The sequence below is a fragment of the Bidens hawaiensis genome, unplaced genomic scaffold, assembly GCF_021521415.1.
Source record: "Bidens hawaiensis isolate Kalapana, Puna unplaced genomic scaffold, B.hawaiensis_p1.1 tig00000536_1, whole genome shotgun sequence".
In the NCBI taxonomy this organism is placed as follows: Eukaryota; Viridiplantae; Streptophyta; class Magnoliopsida; order Asterales; family Asteraceae; genus Bidens; species Bidens hawaiensis.
Genome location: NW_027491034.1, coordinates 5391216 through 5410151, shown reverse-complemented (window position 1 = coordinate 5410151; position 18936 = coordinate 5391216).

Genomic DNA, 18936 nt, shown 5'->3' with positions numbered 1-18936 from the left:
CATCATTATACACACATCAATTCCATTAAATTTTTTCAAGATCTATGTATTTATATATTCCATTCAACTTTTTTTTAAAGATCTATGTATTTATATATTCCATACTAAATCAAGCAACAGAAAAATAAGGTGATGCGATGGTAAAGTAGTATTCAATTTCTATTGTTAGTTTTAAAAACCCCGATGCAACACTCCGATGGCAACCTCTAGCTATATATTATGGCAAATGTAACTGCTACAGTTGGGTAATGAGAGCTGTCAAACTTAAATTTGATATAAACTAAAATTATTATTATAATTGATTACATTTAGTATACAAATTGTAACTAAAAATAAAGGGATCCAATTGCAATAAAAAGGCAGGGAAGCGGGCAACAAGCTGCGCTGTCACCCCTGTTGAATAGCAAAACCGATCCTACTGAAAACAAAATTATCGTTCTTCGGCGTCGATGAGTTACTGTGCACGAACCGCTGAACTCTTTTTAGAAACGTAGCAGCATCGGGGGCAAGAGACCCAAATGTGTCAAAAGCAAAAAGAATGAAGGCGTGTTGATTCTCTACACACGCATTCTCGTGCTTAGCAATTTTTCATGCTTCTTCCTTTAGCACGGCCTGCCTTGCAACAAACCCGGTGTCCCTAAGCCCGACATGAGGGGACACCCCAGTAAGGTCCACACAAGCATGCTTCTCCCCGCCCATCCAAACAAAAGAATGTCCGTTGGTCGAAGAGTAGGCCTTCCTTCACGCGGATCCGACAAGAAATTCACAGGAGCCTCTTTTCTTGCCGAGATTCCAGCCCGTTTTAACACATCACAAAGGACATACCTGATCAAATCATGTCTATATTTAAGCCCCGGGAGTTCTTTGCAACAAACCGCGTGTTCACCAAAATTAGTTTAGTTTTTGTTGTTTGTCGTTAGTTAATTATTTGTTTTCTTATGGCTGTAGTTTAATTCATTTTTGTTTGTCTTTGCTTAATTATTCGTTTTCTTTGGTTTTAGTTTAACTTTTTTCACAAACTGAACACGTGTCAAGATATTTTTGGTATACTAGTATTTTATTTTTTGAGTTTTCTTTTTCGTTTTTCTTTGAAATGTAAATAAGGTATGCTTTTATTTTTTTGGTGGGTTTTTTCTTTCGATTGCTAAATTGAGTTTCAGGTAACGTATCAACACTGGTAACGTATCAACACTGCAATTTATTGAGTAGATAGATATCGTTCAAATTCTCGCCGCAACATGCGGTGGTAACTTAGTAGTTTATTAATAAATGAAAAGGCAACGAGCATATATTAATAAAAAATCGTTATTTGAGAAAAAAAAATACTCTAATAACCGTAGGGTGAAAACAAATATAAGTTTTTACTCGGTACTGTATATTTATAATTCACCTCAACCTTTTTTATTATAATTTTTAAATTGGTATAATGAAAACAATAACTCAATTGCTTGTAGTTATTTTTTTTTGGCATTTCCAATAAAAAAAAAAGAATTTCTTGTAGTTTTCCAAAGTTATACATAGTAAGTAATTTGAAAACAAGCAATCAAAGCTTAAAATATGTTGTAATCCAAAACCAGGAGCGCCCGTTTGGGCTTGGTGGAAAAATTAAATTAAATAGCACCTGACAGAATTGGAACAAGCGTACTAGTGGTCTTTAACGAGGAATGGCCAAACACGTCAGCATGTTTAGCGCTCAACTATATGCCACTACGCCCAGATAAAACAAATAATTTCTAGATAAAACAATTTTGTAACTTACTATTAATTTATGGATAACTAACTCCTAAGACACCTTTGCCTTTAGCATCATGTATGAAGTATTAGAATTTTTTTTTCTTTGTAGAGGTGAGAGTTTAAATTATAGGAAAATTCTTAAAATGGACCAAAATTAGAGTGATAAAATTAAAGTATACAAAAATATTTTAATATTAGTTTGAAGCCCGTGTATTATACGGGTAATTAATGAAAATTTTAAACTTTAACCATTAAGTGAAATACGCCTAACAAAATGATCATATATGTTATATAGTTACAATTTACATTAAAATTACAGAAATTACGTAACTAATATTACAAAAATATGTTCCGAATAGGTAAAACCTTAATTTCTTGTACACTACATTTGTGATTGTGGTTGGTATGCATTGTTTATCACAAATCAAAATCTTTAGTTCATGCATGCTTGTAACTCTTGATAAGGTAACATATAGATATGCTTATAACTCTTGATATAGCCACGTATAGTTTTAAGTGTGACAAATAAGATTCTTCAAGTACATATCAACCCTAAATAAAGGATAACATATCCATGAAACTAACAAAAAAAAGTATTCATACACGTTAAATATCATAACTTTTAATCAATTAATATAATGTCATTTGAGATCATATGCTCATGTCTTTTCCAAAAATATGATTACCAAAAAACCAGATTACCTTTTCTTAGATGATATAGTCATCCTTATAATCTTAGAATTTGAAATTAATTGATCATGATAAATTTGGTGTCATTAATAGTCTATGTACGACAATTTTTTACTTGATTTTACATTTTACAATAAACAATTGCATAATCAAGCAACATATAAAACATGAAATTAAAACATAACATAATGATTTTTTTCATGTCATATTAGTGGAAAATGACAAAGACATACTGGCCTTAAAGTCATGTTCAAATAACATTGATTATTCTGAGTTAACAGAATATTAGATGATTTAAAGTTGCATAAAGTGAATGTAGTGATTTTTATTTATAATAGTTGAAAATATTAGATAATGAATGGTTAAATTTTGAATACTAATCCTGTGTTATTAGTTAATATTATGGAAATTGTTGGAATATTTTATTAATCGATATATATATATATATATATTTATATTTAAACAAATTATATGAAAAAAAGCAAAGATTTCAGAATTTTATGGAAGCATGGCAAATAACTTTTAACCGGATTAACTATTTTTTTTTTAAATTAATGTGAATATGTGTTTCTGAAGCATTTTTGTCTGAGTTATAAAAGAAAATATTGAAAACTAAATATTGATTTTCTTATTTCTATAAAACCCTTTATATTACACAAAAAAGTTATATAAATAAATGACATATACTTCATATAGTAAATCTGTATACATATGGATTGTAATTATGATTGTAACATTTCGGGTTTTCGTTTTTATATTCTTGTAATTGTTGGGCCTAGTTTTGTGGTTTGAGCTTAGTTTGTATTTAGTTTAACTTGATTTGGGCTTGGGGTTTTGGGTTTGTATGTGAGCCGAGAACACCTATGTGTTCTCGGTGGGCTTTTGGTTGTTTGGGCCGGCCAGGTTGTTGGTATCCCTATATATAGGTGTTATGATGTATAGGGTTTGGTTGTTCATTCCTAGTTATTGTGATCAAGTATTGTAAGTGCTTAAGCACCCGACGTATTTCTTAATATATACATGTGTTTTGAAGCAATATTGTGTTCTCGTCTTGTGTTAACTTTGTGTTCTTAAATCACCGAGTATAGGTATTCCGCACCTATACTTGTTATATTGATATCATAATTGTAGTGATCCAGATTCGGGACTTACAATTGGTATCAGAGCCTTAGACCTATTTAGGCTCGTTATTGTGATATAAACGATTTAAAGATCAGCTGTTACGGTGGTCACAGTGCTTTTTCCGGTGAGCATATTTTCGGAGAAGAATAAAGGGAGAAAATTTGGCCAAAGATTTACTTATCTTTGGAAACAGTTTGAATCCCACTAAAATAGGGATTAAACTGTTGCCTAAATTCACTGGTCAAACCTTTTCTCAGTGTTCTCTAGAAAGAAATTGAGATCTCGGCTGGTTTTAGTTCTCTTTCACTCCTGTTTTCGGTTACTGGCTGTTTTCGGTCAAACTGTTTTCGGCTTACATCAGTTTTCGGTCAAGATTTGGTCAATTTCTTGGTTCTCGGTCAAGGATTGGTCAACGTTAAAGGATCTCGGTCAAAGCTCAGTGTTTTCGGTTAACGCTTGGTCAAAAACTATGTTCTCGGTCAACGTGTTTCATCGTATTCTCAGCCCAGTTTACTGTGTTGGGCTTGTTCGTCTTGGACTTGGATTTTTAAACTGGACTGAATTTTAATTGGACTTTAAACTTTCAATTGGACTTAGTTTTAATTGGATTTAGTTGAAATGGCCCAGTTAACTAATACTAGTAACTCCACCAACTCGTCACTTCATTAGGAACTTAACTCCGTCATGGGAACTGCCACTCGTATACCCCGTTTATTATCACATGAGGGGTCCAGTGAATGGAAATTTCGCTTTGAACACTACGCTAAGATGAAAGATTCAAAAATTTGGAAAAGCATTGTGAGGGGACCTTAATGGATCACCTATCAAAGGGATGGTTCTAATGAGGTTCTTGTGAAACCGGTTGCTCAATATGATGATGATGATTTTGCTAAAGTTGAAGAAGATGAGAAAGCCCTTTCCACTCTAACCATGGCAGTCTCACCTGAAATTTCCCTTCAATTTGGAGAACTTCAATCTGCTAAAGAGTTGTGGGCCGCACTAATAGAAGTTTTTGAGGGAAATGAGGATGTGAAGAGAAGTCACCAAGATCTGCTGCGACAAAAGTTTAATATGTTCAATCTTGTTTTAGGAGAGACATTGGAATCCCAATTTCAAAGGTTTATATCTCTCGTAACTGAAATGAGAACTGCAAGAATCTTTCTGCAAACCTCAGAAATTAACAACAAGTTGGTGAACTCTCTGCCGAAAAATTGGGACATGAATGTTGTGGTTATCAAAAAGACCAGGATCTGAACAGAATGAGTATGACTGAAATGATAGCCACTATTAAAGCCTGTGATATGGACGATAAACAGCGAGCAAGAAATCACGATAGTTCTTACAGTGCTGCGGGATATAACGTTGCTTCTAACAGTGCTCTTATGTCTCAAGATAGCTTCTCACTGTTCAAGCCTACTCAGCAAACACCACAGGGAAATTTTCAGATGTTTTAATCCACTCTAGGTCAATCATCATCATCCAACTCGCCCAATCCAGCTCCTGCATTTTCACCAAATCTGGTCAGTATACAAATGACTCTGGTAAAACCACTCCAAGTCAGAAATTCAGCCAGATTCCCACCATACCAAAAGAGACTCAAGAGAATATAGCTCTAATGGCGGTTTTTATTAATTGTTATCATGCTTTTCTGGCCGGAGACTTGGTTCAACCTGTGGACACTGCTGAACTAGATCATATTCATCCTGATGATGTTGAAGAAATGGACATCTCATGGCAAATTGCCAAGGCAGTTTTCCGTGCAAAGAAGTTTACCAAAAGGACGGGTAGAAATAATTAGAACATGCCAAATAATCAAAAGGTATGCTTTAACAAAGAGACTTGCTACAACTGTTACGAGCCGGGTAATTTTGCTCGTGAATGCACTAATCCAGCTAAGGACGGGAATACGGAAAGGGCTTTGGTTCCAGTTGGAAATGCTCGGGGTGAAGCTGGAGGTAGTTCGGGTAATGGAGAAAGAGGTATGGTTGCTCAAACGTTTTCTTGGGAAGGTCAGATGGTTGCACTAAACATTTGAAATCAGACTGCAAATTTCGCAATGGTAGAAGACTCTGAAGAAGAAAACACTTTTGAGGAGAAGGTCAAGGAGCTCCAGTTTGCATACATGGCGTTCACTTCTTCGGATTCATCAGAGGTACGTTTTCAACCATGCTCCTTAAATTGTGGTGAAAAAATAGAAATGTATGTACAAGCTTCATAATGACAGTCTAAGTAGAGATATGGAAAGAAAAAAATCAGAGAACTTTAAACATAAGAAAGATGAAAAGGGTTTTATAGACAAAATAGAAGCTCAAAACAAGGATATTAAAAAACTTAAGTCTGATCTTAGTATAAAAGGCTGTCATTATCTAGATGCCCAACAAGAAATCGCTGAATTAACTGCTAAACTGGAAGCCTCCAAGTCAGAAATCTTAAATCTAACTAGCAAATTTGAAAAGTCTGAGTTTAATTTTAAAAAATTTGAAGGCTCCAGTAAAGTAGTCAACTCAATGATTGAAAACCAACTGTGGTGGAAAGAAAATGAAGGTGAGGGGATAAAATTCAGTCAAGTTCCCCCACCGTATAACCACAATTATGTTCCTACCCCTGTCACCAAGGAACAGGAAGAAAAGATAAAGGATATGAAGTATGGTAAACAAAACAAAGGTAGTGAGACCAGTTCTGCGAGTGCCGGTCCGTCCACCTCAAATATGAACGATTCTAATGTATCTACTTCATGTGCAGAAAAAGTAATTGTGTAGGAGTGGACTGATGAGGATGACGACCCTAGATTTAATTTTGATAATAACTTTGTTTCTAATGTTTCTTTAGAACTTCCTGTTTTGAATTATGTTATTCCGACTGTTTGTGTGGGCTCTGTTTTAAAGAGCAAGGATACTTGTGTGGTTGATTCGGTTGAAACTTTAAACTTTAATAATGTGGTTTCTAATAAAACTAAAACTTCAAAAATTTCAAAAACATCAGAAAAATATGTTGCACCTAAGTTTGTTAAGGAGGGATGCTCTAATGACAAACAAGGTGATAAGTTCAAAAATGGGAACATGAATTCTCGCAAATCTAAGCAGACTGGTCCACACAACCAGTCCAGACAAGGAGCTGCCCAGAATGAGTTTTTCATAAAACGTCAGACATGTTTTAACTGTGGCACTCCTGGTCATATTAAAGGAATATGCCATATGTGACTCATAATGTGCCACATGGCACTCCTGGTCATGTTTATCAAAGGAATATGCCATATGTGCCTCATAATGTGTACAGACAAGGGTTCAGGCATTTTCCAGCTAGTTCCTTTGACGATGATTGGAATTTAAACAAATTTGGCAGGTTTAGTCCTCATCAGACCAAACCTAACATGTCCAAAAGAATGGTCAGAAAGGATGTATCATATTCAAATTCTAATATAAACACTAAGACTAAACCCAAACAGGAGAAAAAGGCGGACTCGTCTCCTCCCACGTCCAAATCACTGAAGATTACGATTGCTGACTCACACAACGTGGCTGGATACTTATATGATCCACCTCTAACTCACAAGGAATTCAACTCTATGATTGTCGGCCTCAACACATGCAGGATATCTCGTGCACTACGAGAAAATCCTGTCATTTGCAATAAGATGATCACTGATTTCTGGAACAACGCCTCAATCAATCCACTCGGACAAGACAGAGTCATATCCATAGATTCCAAAATACAGAAGAAGCCAGTTAGCATCACTGAGGCGATTGTGAGAGAGGTGTTATTGTTTGGTGATCAACCTGATTACCCGACTGAGTATTCTCCTGCGGCTGTCACAGAGGTTCTTACAAGGATGGGTTACGAGGGCACCTATCCTCCGGCAATCAAGAAACTGTTTCACCCATATTGGAGGTTCTTGATTCACACGTTTTTCACTTGCGTGTCCGGTAGGAAAGGGGGCTCTGATGAGATTAGTCACACTCAGATGTCCGCTATTGCTGCTCTGATCATGGTTTGGGATTACAATTATTCTAAGTTCGTTTTCAATGAAATGATGACCAATCTGAAATGGAAGAAGAAGGAGATGTTTCTTATGTATTCAAGGTTCCTTCAGATGATTTTTGACTCTCACTTTCCAGACCTTGTGAAATCTGTTGATACCATGGATATGAAGTCATTGGGACCCAACACCTTTGGGTTGATGAAGCAAAATAGGAAAGGCGCCAAAATTGTTTAACGGGGTCTTCCTGATCTGGTAAAATTTGGATGATTTTCTGAGACAGAAGCTGAACCTGTCTTAGCTCAGGTTGCTGACGAACACGCGACACCAGCTCAACCGCGTATTGCAACTTTCGAGATTTCTGATGATGAAGATGATGAGACTGAACACCGTCAGTCGGATACCCCTCAAAGTACTGAAAACTTAAGTGCTTTGGAAGCTGTGAAAGCTTTGTTACAGTCAACTGCTCTGAAGCCTCCTCAAACTGTTGCTGAAATTGATGAAGAAGGCATAGCTGAGGATCCAGCTGCAGACCTCGGTCCTCGTAAGCGAAGAAAGAAAGACCCGAGGCATGGCATACTGATTAGTGAATCTGAAACAACCGCTCCACCAACTATAGATGAAACAAACAACCCAGTTCAACACACAGCTCAATCTGAGACACCTGCCCCAGAAATACAAGCTGAACAAGATACATCTCCTGCAGAACCATCATTCCATGATTCATCATTCCATGATTTATTGACTAGTGATTTTAGTGATGATTATGATTTTGATTTTGAGACTGATATTCCACACACCGACGCTACAGATATTCCCTCTGGTTCATCTGGACCAGACACTCAAGGCCCGTCAAGCTCCTGTACATCAGACAAGGTTGCCCAGATTCTGGCCATGCAAGAAGCTTACCTTCGGAATAAAGGTAAAGGTGTGGTTCTTGAAGATGCTCCTGTTGATGTTCATGCACTATAACGTTGAGTCTTTGAACTCGAACAAGATTCGGTAGTCAAAGATGTTCGTATTCAAGAATTGGAAGCAGGCAACTCTGATAAAGATTCCAAGATTAAAGAACTACAGTCAAACATGGGAGAACTAACGGCCTTGTATCACGACCTCCAACAAAATTTGTTTCAAAAGTTTGGAGATGAGTTTAAAGGAAGTGATGATGTAGTTTCTAAAGCACCCAACGAGAGTCAAGGTGGCAGTTCTGCTGCTCGCCCTGTTGTAAAAATTGATGACTCGGAATCACTGCAACAGTATTTGGATGCTCCCCCCCGTCTCCAAAGAGAAATATGACAGAATTAGAAAGAATCTTCTCGAAAAGGGAAAGAAAAAGCTGCATGTAATGAAAAACTCAAATCAGAATGTTGAATCGTCAGATCATCCAGACAAGTTTGTCATTGAATTTCAAAAGGGTTTTAATGATAAATATGGTGATCGATCGGGAGTTCTGTCGTGGGGTTTTGATGCAGATAAGAATATGTGGTGGGTTAAGAGGAAGTCAGGAGCAATTGAATACTACCAGAAAATGAAAAACTTTGGTTCCTGGACCAAAGTAGATCTTAGTGACCTGATTAATGCTCCATTCACCAATCCGACAAATGATAAGCGTGGTTTGAATTTCTGGAATTTTCTAAGAAGAAAAGTCGACAGAGGTTTCCCTGATATGAAGACAACTGGGTCTTTTCTGAAGAAGGGAAAAGGAGTTCAAGATCCAAAGACAGGGAAGACAATGGTAAATGTCATGTGGCCTGCCACGGACAAGGCTACTCACATTCCTGTTCCTGAAAAGATTCCAGATGGCACGTTGGATAACATGTGATTCTGGATATATGATAGTGTTATTGCCACTGTCGTTATTAAGATGGTAAATGGAAAGGGTCAATACCGATTTGTTGATCCAAGAGACTTATTGAAGCTGGGAGAAAGAGACATCAAGACGCTTAGTACTTTTCAGATAGTTGCTGATCTGATTTTTGAAACGGCTGCTAAAGAATTCATAAGTATGGTAGCCACTATTATCCGATGTAAGTTTTGGGCAGGCGCTTTGAAAGATGCTGACATTGATTACATGGAGCATGATTAAAGGACAAAGCTACAAACCATGAGGGAGATTGTTGGGCCTAGTTTTGTGGTTTGAGCTTAGTTTGTATTTAGCTTAACTTTATTTGGGCTTGGGGTTTTGGGTTTGTATGTGAGCCGAGAACACCTATGTGTTCTCGGTGGGCTTTTGGTTGTTTGGGCCGGCCAGGTTGTTGGTATCCCTATATATAGGTGTTATGATGTATAGGGTTTGGTTGTTCATTCCTAGTTATTGTGATCAAGTATTGTAAGTGCTTAAGCACCCGACGTATTTCTAAATATATACATGTGTTTTGAAGCAATATTGTGTTCTCGTCTTGTGTTAACTTCGTGTTCTTGAATCACCGAGTATAGGTATTCCGCACCTATACTTGTTATATTGATATCATAATTGTAGTGATCTAGATTCGGGACTTACAGTAATTATACCCGACCCGTTTAAGGGTTCGGGTCACTCATTTAATAAAACCGACACATTTATTGAGTATATTCTCTTTTAAAAAGTTTTAGTTTTAATATTAAATGTTTTAAATATTCAAACTTACAAAACTTGAAATTTTTCACCCAAACTCAAACTATAACCCATTCTCGTTTCCACCTATAAACTCCAGGGACCCGATATGTAAATTCTGATATTAAAATAATATATTATAACCCAAACCACCTCCTGGTCCGACCTGTTGGCCCAAAAACCCGACCCGCGCACCCGAAATCCTTCAAACCTCCAATTCCCGCTCGTTTATGATCGATTAACTTTGGCATGTGGCTTATTCCGTCGAATAAACGCATAACCGACACTCAATTATAGTAAACACGTGTTAATTTGTCCGTAATTTTACCAATTAACCTTAAGCCTAAACAAACCTTAAATTGTGATCTTATATAAACCCCTCGTTACGAATGAATTAGACTTGCAGAAACCACCTCCTCCTCGTCGCCAACATTTCCCCTAAACTCAATTTCATTTACAATCGCATCTCGTCACCCAAATTAACCTCCCTTGGCCGCAACCTGTTGGATCAAGTTCACCATCGTACCAAGCATTATAATTCAATTAAGGGTTATGGCTAGAATCGCGATTTGTGATAGATAAATAGCCCCAACTTGGTTTAATAAAACATGGATCAGATTATCCAATTGGATAATCTAGGGTTCTTAATCCCTTTTAATTATGTTTATATTTTTTCGTTTTTGTAATGTTAACAAATTGATGGCTTGGCTCAGTTGGTTTAGTACACAAATAACCATGGCTGGGTCGCGGGTTCGAGCCCGACCCAGCCCGTTAATATATTTTTTTCTTCTTTGTTTGTTACTTTATTTCTTTTAACATTTATTTTTAAATATCTACTCAACTAAACATCATAAACCAAGACTTTGAACTATTTTTCCGTCATCTTAAAACTGGTTTTGGGTTTTGTTAACTTTTATTATTACTATTAATATTTATTATTACAAGTATTATTAATATCACTTATAAATTATTATCTCTATTATCTCATTTATTATTATTATTATTAATAGTAATAGTAATAATAATAAGGATAACAACAACAATAACGTTAATTTTACCCCTGTAATTAACGAAAATGTACCTAATAATATTATAATGTAACACAACCATATCGAATCTCATAACCCGTCATATATATTAGTATTTCGCTAAGATTATATTTAATTCTTGTTATTAACATCTAGGAAGATTTGTCGGTGAAACTCGAGGAGCTTGACCATTTTCATCCTAGACTCTTCTTTATTTATCTCGTCCTCGTTTACCATACTCAATAAGGTAAGTAAATCCACATCCCCCTTTTTACCGCTTTACAATTTTGGGGGCGTTGTTCAAAATCAATTTATTGTTTTCACTACAATTCCATTATATGCATAAGTGTAATTTCTTGATTAGTTGTTATATGCGAATATGACTATGTTTTTATTTTTATGTTGGTTGGTACCTCATCCTCATTAGTATGATCATACTCTGTCAAATTAGCTCGTTATCAATATGATTCGAGTGAAAAGACAACTTTTTTTATTGTTATACTAGTTATAGCGATTTGCAATTATCGCATGGAATTGTCTTTTATTATTAAATATACTCAAAACTGTGGTTTACCTGCCAACTTTATGTTGACAAAATATATATTTTCACGCGTGGCACAGGTAGCTTTATCGGATGAACTAAGTATTGGAAGTTAGATGAGACCTTAGGTTGCTTGATGATTGAAAAAATCATTTATTTTAAGTTATTTATGTTTTGAATATTTATTTGTAACGGTATTTCGTTTAAAACGATGTTTGTGCTTTTGAACTTGATATATGAATGAATAATTTAGATATTGACACGTGTTTTTCACTTAGTGTCTTCTGAGCTATGATACAATCATTGTCGCGCCCCGGCATGTTACGCCGTAGGTTGGGGTGTGACAGATTAGTATCAGAGCCAAAGGCTATAAGATAGGTGGTTAGACGTAACGACCTAGTAGCATGTTTAGGGTCCATATACGTGTTCCTATACGTGCACCCTACTTGTTAATTTTTTTTTACATAACTTAGCATATTTATATTGTTCATCATATTCAATTGTATATAAAAGCACACACTTAATCTGAGGCTATGCCTCACCCTCCAAAATTATTTTTTTTAAACTCTAGGACGATTTTTATTGGAAAATTCCTTAGGAAATCCCACCTTTTTTCTCCCCTCTCCTTGAGGATGATTCGTGGGACGGATATATAGTAAATGGAAGAGGGACACACTTGTTTATCGAACCCTTGACACTAAGGCTTGCGAGCCTAAGGAAGTGCAATGCGCATAAATCTCCATCAACCGCGAGACCTGGTTGCCTTCCTGGAATGTTCGGTAAGGGTGTGGAACTTACTAGGCCAAAGCATATCACACCAAACGTACCCGAATCTACTGCCCTCATTGTATCAATGTGGTCATGTGACGATCACATCCTTAAATTTATAACCGAATTCACGGTGAGTCGTGGCTAAACTCGGTTTTTCCATATTGTGTTTTGTTGATCGGATGGATGAAGTATGTTCAATGGGGTGGTTCCCGAACTACTTCAACCATCTACCTCAACACCCCCCTCAAATTCGATTTTCGATTGATTTTGTTTATTTGGTGTTTGATATTTTTCATTTGTTGGAAGGACCCATGGTGGTTCATGAAGCCTTAACCGACATATGAACCCATGTATTTTAACTCAAGTTATGTTGTTATACAAATCTATTTTTTCTCAAAATGTTAAAAATGATCAAATGTTATACAATCAAGTCTTGTAAGTAATGAAATTCTCAACCTCAAACACAATCCCAACCTCAATGCACGATTTCTATATTTCATCAATTATTTATACTTGCTACATTCACCCGAGTCTTACGAACTTTACACCTTTTACCCCTGCAGTATGTCTTCTCGCCTCATCAACCGTAGCCGTCGCACCGGCAACTCTGGCCGCCACATGTCGTCCCGCATTGCTAAGGGCATCGTGGAAGCCCTCCCAACGATCATCTCTCAATTGCAAACTGTGCATGAATCTTCATCACCCACAACTCCGAATCCAATTGCTTACCCCCTCAAACAATTCAAGAGTGCCAACACGCCCGAATACTTCGGTATCGATGGTGCTACCGTTCTCCTCTAATGGTTCAAAGAAATGGATAGCATATTCCTCCATTGTGAATGTCCCGAGGACAAGAAGACCACTGACGCCTCGAGCATGCTTAAGAAGAATGCCCTCAATTGGTGGAACGGTGAGAAGCGCACGCTTGGCGGGTAGGTTGCCATGACCTTGCCATGGGACGACCTCAAGAAACTCCTGCTCAAGAAGTTTTTCCCGAAACCTAAGCTTCGGAGGTTGGAAGAATAGTTTAGGAACTTGAAACAAGAAAGTGGAAATGACACCGTCTACAACGATCGTTTCCATGAACTAAGCCTTCTCATTCCCCACATGGTCACTCCCCTTGAACGTGCAATCGATAAGTACATCTGGGTTTGCCTATGCAAATCCAAGATTCCGTTCTAAGTCGTGACCCTCAAACCCTCCATGATTCTTCACTTTAGACGGTACCCTCACCAAGAACCACGTTAAGGCCGGGACCTTGACGCGCAAGAATTCCAAGAAGCTCAATGATAAGCCCACACCTGAGCCCACTAAGGATTCCAAGCCCGAATCCTCTAAGACCGAATCCTCCAAGAATAACAACCACAATAACTCATCTCACTACTGCAACAACAAGAGAAAACCCAACTCCCAAAATTATGTCTTAGCCCAACCTCAAGCCCAACAAGGCCCTCCAAACAAGAAGCCCTACACAGGCCCACACTCGTATTGCAACACTTGCCAACGCTACCACCCGGCCCAAGCCACTTGTCGGGTGTGCACCAATTGCCATCTATTTGGCCACCATACCCAATACTGTCGAGAGGCACCTCGTGTGCAAGCCACTCCATTGCGGTTCGCACCATCAAACCAACCCAACCGAGCCATCCCTCGTGCTCCAACCATTAACCCCGCAAGGGCTTGCTACAACTGCGGTGAACCAAATCACCTTCGCAACGCGTGTCCTCGACTCGCCCAAGTTCACCAAGCCCATGTTGCACCACAACCCTACTACACCTTCCAAGCCTATCAAGTGCAAACTTATTAACCCCAAGTACCCCAACTCATGGCTCCTCCAACTCTTCAAGCTCAACCCATGGTCATGCAAGCTTATCAAGCTCCAACCCCTCAAGCTTCAACTTCTCAAATCCAAGCACCTCAAAGAACTCAAGGTCAAGTTTTCACCATCAACGCTCATCAATCCCGAAACTCAAATGATGTGGTGAACGGTACGTTTCTGGTCAATAAGCATCATGCCTCGGTACTATTTGATTCGGGAGCCTATAGGAGTTTTATTTCCTTTGATTTTGAATACATACTTGATGTGCCCTGTAGTAAATTATCTAAGCCCTTCACGGTAGAGATAGCCAACGGTAGTTCGATCACCACTCACTCCGTCATTCGGAATTGCACGATTACTCTAAATGGGAAAAAGTTCCTTATCGATCTTATTCCTATGCAAATGGGTAGCTTCGACGTTATTATTGGTATGGATTGGCTCTCCCTCCACCATGCTGAAATTTTATGTTTCGAGAAACCCATTCGAACCCCTATCGATGAGGGCGTGATTCTAAACGTTCGCGGAGAAAGACCCTTCTCAAAGCTAAACCACATGTCGTGTCTTGAAGCCCAACGTTACTTACGCAAGAATTATGTCGCTTTCTTAGCCCACGTCATCTCGAAAACCGATTAAGAGAAGAAACTTTCTGACATCCCAATTGTCCGTGACTTCCCCGAAGTCTTTTCGATGACGTTGCCGAATTCCCTCCCATTCGCCAAGTGGAGTTACGTATTGATCTTGTACCCGAAGCAAACCCCGTAGCCAAAGCACCTTATCGCCTTGCACATTCGGAGATGCAAGAACTCTCCAACCAAATCCAAGAACTCGTGGAAAAAGGTTTATTCGCCCGAGTTCGTCTCCATGGGGCGCACCTGTCTTGTTTGTTAAGAAGAAAGACGGTACTCTTCATATGTGTATTGATTATCGGGAGCTTAACAAGCTTACTATCAAGAACCGTTATCCCCTTCCACTTATCGATGATCTCTTCGATCAACTCCAAGGAGCCGCATTTTCTCTAAGATTGATCTCCGTTCGGGTTATCACCAACTCCGTGTCCACGAAGATGACATACCCAAGACCGCCTTTCGTACTCGTTGTGGTCACTTTGAGTTCCGAGTTATGCCTTTTGGGTTGACTAATGCTCCTACCATTTTCATGGACCTTATGAATCGTGTTTGTAATCCCTACCTTGACAAGTTCGTGATTGTTTTCATCGACGATATCTTGATATACTCTAAATTCAAGACCGAGCACAAAGACCATTTGCGCGCCATTCTCGACTTGTTACGAAAAGAACAACTTTACGCAAGTTCTCCAAATGTGAATTTTGGTTAAAGCAAGTTCAATTCTTGGGCCACATCGTTAACGACAAGGGTATTCACGTTGATCCTGCTAAAATTGAGGCCGTTAAAAATTGGATGACCCCGTCCTCTCCAACGGAGGTTCGTTCATTTCCTGGTTTAGCGGGGTATTACTGTCGTTTTATCCGCAACATTTCGAAGATTGCTTCGCCCCTTACCGCACTAACCCACAAAGGGAAAGTTTACGAATGGGGTTCCGATCAAGAGGAAGCGTTTCAAACTCTTAAGGACATGCTTTGCAATGCTCCAATCCTTGCTCTTTCCCAGGGCAATGAAGATTTTGTTATCTTTTGTGACGCGTCTATTCAAGGCCTTGGTCGTGTTCTTATGCAACGAGACAAGGTCATTGCTTACGCTTCGCGTATACTCAAGGTGCATGAGAAAAATTACACGACGCACGACCTCGAACTTGGTGCGGTCGTGTTCTCCTTGAAAATATAGAGACACTACCTTTACGGTACGAAATGTGTGGTCTTCACCGACTATAAAAGTTTACAACACATTTTCGACCAAAAGGACCTCAATATGAGACAAAAACGATGGGCCGAATTGTTAAGCGATTATGATTGCGAAATTCGCTACCACCCCGGGAAAGCGAATGTCATGGCTGATGCTCTTAGTCGAAAGAGTCATGTTAAATCCGTCTTGCTCCATTGTGTCACCATCCAATCTGACCTCCAAATCCGCATCTTCGACGCACAACACGTCTCCGTCACCGATGGTAACTTACATGACGAGATGTCGTGTGGCGCCGAACTCCAACTTGAAACCAAATGTAATAGCTTACTCTATTATTTGGACCGTTTATGGGTCCCCAATCGTGATGGTCTTCACATGTTCATCCTCGATGAAGCTCATAAGTCACGATACTCTATTCATCCCGGTGCGGATAAAATGTATGACGATCTTCGTACCATGTTTTGGTGGCATGGAATGAAGAAATATATTGCGGTGTATGTATTTAAATGCCTCACTTTCTCTAAGGTTAATGCCAAGAATCAAAAGCCGTTTGGTTTGCTCAAGCAACCTCCGATCCCCGTTTGGAAATGGGAAGACATAGCCATGGATTTTGTTACCAAACTCCCCACTACTCAAAGTCGCAATGATAGTATTTCGGTGATTGTTGATCATTTGATCAAGTCAGCTCATTTCATACCATTCCGTGAAAAGTCCTCCGTAAGCGAATTAGCCCGACTCTATGTCAAGAACATCATTTGTTGCCATGGAACACCGTTGACCATTATCTTAGATCGTGATGGTCGGTTTACCTCTCATTTTTGGAAATCATTGCAAACCGCCTTGGGTACTCGTATTGATCTAAGCACCGCTTATCACCCGCAAACCGATGGTCAATCTGAGAGAACAATTCAAACTCTCGAAGATATGCTCCGCTCTTGCATACTAGATTTTGGTGGAAATTGGGATACTCACTTACCACTTGTAGAGTTTTCCTACAATAATAGTTTTCACACTAGTATTGGCATGGAACCCTTTGAAGCTCTCTATGGCCGAAAATGTCATTCCCCGATTTGTTGGAACGAGGTGGGTGAATCGCAAATCACCGGTCCCGAGCTTGTTCAAGAAACTTCCGATCGAATCGCTCTCATTCTTCAAAATCTTCTTGCCGTTCGTAGCCGTCAAAAGAGCTACGCCGATAAGCGCCGTAAACCTCTCGAGTTTAATGTTGGCAATCGAGTTCTCCTTAATGTATCTCATTGGAAAGGGGTAGTTCGTTTTGGCAAAAGGAATAAACTATCTCTTCGTTTTGTTGGCCCGTTTGAGATCGTTGAATGGGTTGGTAAAGTTGCGTATTGTCTCAATATCCCCGAAGAGCTCTCCAGTGTTCATCCAACTTTTCATGTTTCCAATCTCAAGAAGTGCTTAGCCTAGGGGAATCTCCACATACCCCTCTACGAAGTTCGAATTGATGAATCTATGTGCGTTGTCGAAAAACCTATTGAAATCATGGATCATATGGACAAGGAAACCAAGCGTATCCGTATTCCGCTTGTCAAAGTTCGTTGGGAATCTAAACGTGGTCCCGAGTTCACTTGGGAACGTAAAGATCAAATGGAGTCCAAGTACCCGCATCTCTTCGTTACGGCATAATACCTAATTTCGGGACCAAATTTCCTAAAGTAGTTAATGCTGTAACATTTCGGGTTTTCGTTTTTATATTCTTTTATTATACCCGACCCGTTTAAGGGTTTAGGTCACTCATTTAATAAAATCGACGCATTTATTGAGTATATTTTCTTTTAAATTGTTTAAGTTTTATTATTAAATGGTTTAAATATTCAAACTTACAAAACTTGACATTTTCCACCCAAACTTAAGCTATAACTCATTCTCGTTTCCACCTATAAAATCCATGGATCTGATATGTAAATTCTGATATTAAAATAATATATTATAACCCAAACCACCTCCTGGTCCAACCAGTTGACCCAAAAACCCGACCCGCGCACCCGAAATCCTTCAAATCTCCAATTCTCGCTTGTTTATGATCGATTAACTTTGGCAAGTAGCATATTCCGTCGAATAAACGCTTAACCGACACTCAGTTATAGTAAACACGTGTTAATTCGTCCGTAATTTGACCAATTAACCATTTTTAAGCCTAAACAAACCCTAAATTGTGATCTTATATAAACCCCTCGTTACGAATCAATTAGACCTGCAGAAACTACCTCCTCCGCGTCGCCAACATTTCCCCTAAACTAAATTTCATTTACAATCGCATCCCGTCACCTAAATTAACCTCCCTTGGCCGCAACATGTTGGATCAAGTTCACCATCGTACCAAGCGTTATAATTCAATTAAGAGGTATGGCTAGAATCGCGATTTGTGATAGATAAATAGCCCCAACTTGGTATAATCAAACATGGATCATCCAATTGGATAATCTAGGAATCTTAACCCCTTTTAATTATGTTTATATTTTTTCGTTTTTGTAATGTTAACAAATTTAAGGCTTCGCTCAGTTGGTTTGGTACACAAATAACCATGGCTGGGTCACGGGTTCGAGCCCGACCCAGCCTGTTTTTAATATATTTTTTTCTTCTTTCTTTGTTACTTTATTTCTTTTAACATTTATTTTTAAATATCTACTCAACTAAACATTATAAATCGAGACTTTTGAGTCATTTTCCGTCATCTTAAAACCGGTTTTGGGTTTTGTTAACTGTTATTATTACTATTAATATTTATTATTACAAGTATTATTAATATCACTTATAAATTATTATCTCTATTACCACATTTATTAATAATAATAATAATAATAAGGATAACAACAAC